Source organism: Austrofundulus limnaeus, unplaced genomic scaffold, assembly GCF_001266775.1.
Source record: "Austrofundulus limnaeus strain Quisiro unplaced genomic scaffold, Austrofundulus_limnaeus-1.0 Scaffold172, whole genome shotgun sequence".
Taxonomy (NCBI): domain Eukaryota; kingdom Metazoa; phylum Chordata; class Actinopteri; order Cyprinodontiformes; family Rivulidae; genus Austrofundulus; species Austrofundulus limnaeus.
In genome coordinates, this window is record NW_013952574.1 from 159,313 (window position 1) to 160,238 (window position 926).

The following is a 926-nucleotide window of genomic DNA, read 5'->3' on the forward strand; positions in this document are numbered from 1 at the left end:
ACCCATCAATGTTCTGTGTTAACTTAAAAAACTCAAACTCCTCACGAATTCAAGCGATTATCAGTCTCTGAAATAAAACAACAGCATCGTCCGTTTGATGACCGTTCTTTTTGTTTTTCCTCGATAACCATATTGCCAGTTTCGCAGTCCCAGAAATAAAATTCAAAAGAATGTGAATAGATTTCTTTCTTACACAGTACCGTGGACCATAAATAAAAACACATTTAGAAAACTGTTCACCAAACCCACAAAACAAACGACCTAGAAGAACAAAAAGAGGCTTCAATCTTGAACATTCAACAAATAAATGAGATAATGTTTCATCTTTAGAGCAATAACAACAGGAAACACTAACGCCAGGATTAAGGTGTGCCAGATACCTGTTTGTAGCTATGGCCCCATGCACAATCCTCTACTGGAGGTCACCCGCCCATTTTTTCAATGGGGGGTTTGTACAGGGACCGCCAACAGCCTCTTGGGGTAGAGCGGGAGTCAAAAAACTCAAGCCACTTTGATACCCTCACTTCTGCCAGAGAGCGTAGATTCAGCACCTTCACACAGAYATGGTACAAAACTTTCTTCTTCAGGCCTTCAAACCAACCCAAAGGTGTGTCTTGGAGAGACAACAACAATTCTGGTTCATCCTGCCACTGATCCACTGCAGGAGAGACGATCAGGGAAGGAAACATGTACTCATATTCATCATCCCATTGGTCAGACAGAGTACTGTTAACAGCAAACGCTCTGATGGAAACTGGCAGAGATGCACAAGTTTCTTCTTTAATCCTTAATGCGAGTCTGTTGGACCGTACCTGTAGACTCTCCATCAGACTGTCCACAGACAGTTTCATCAGATGACCTGTAAGATAGCTGAGGTAGCAACCATTTCCATTTAGATAATCTGGCACACACTCTCTCCATGACAC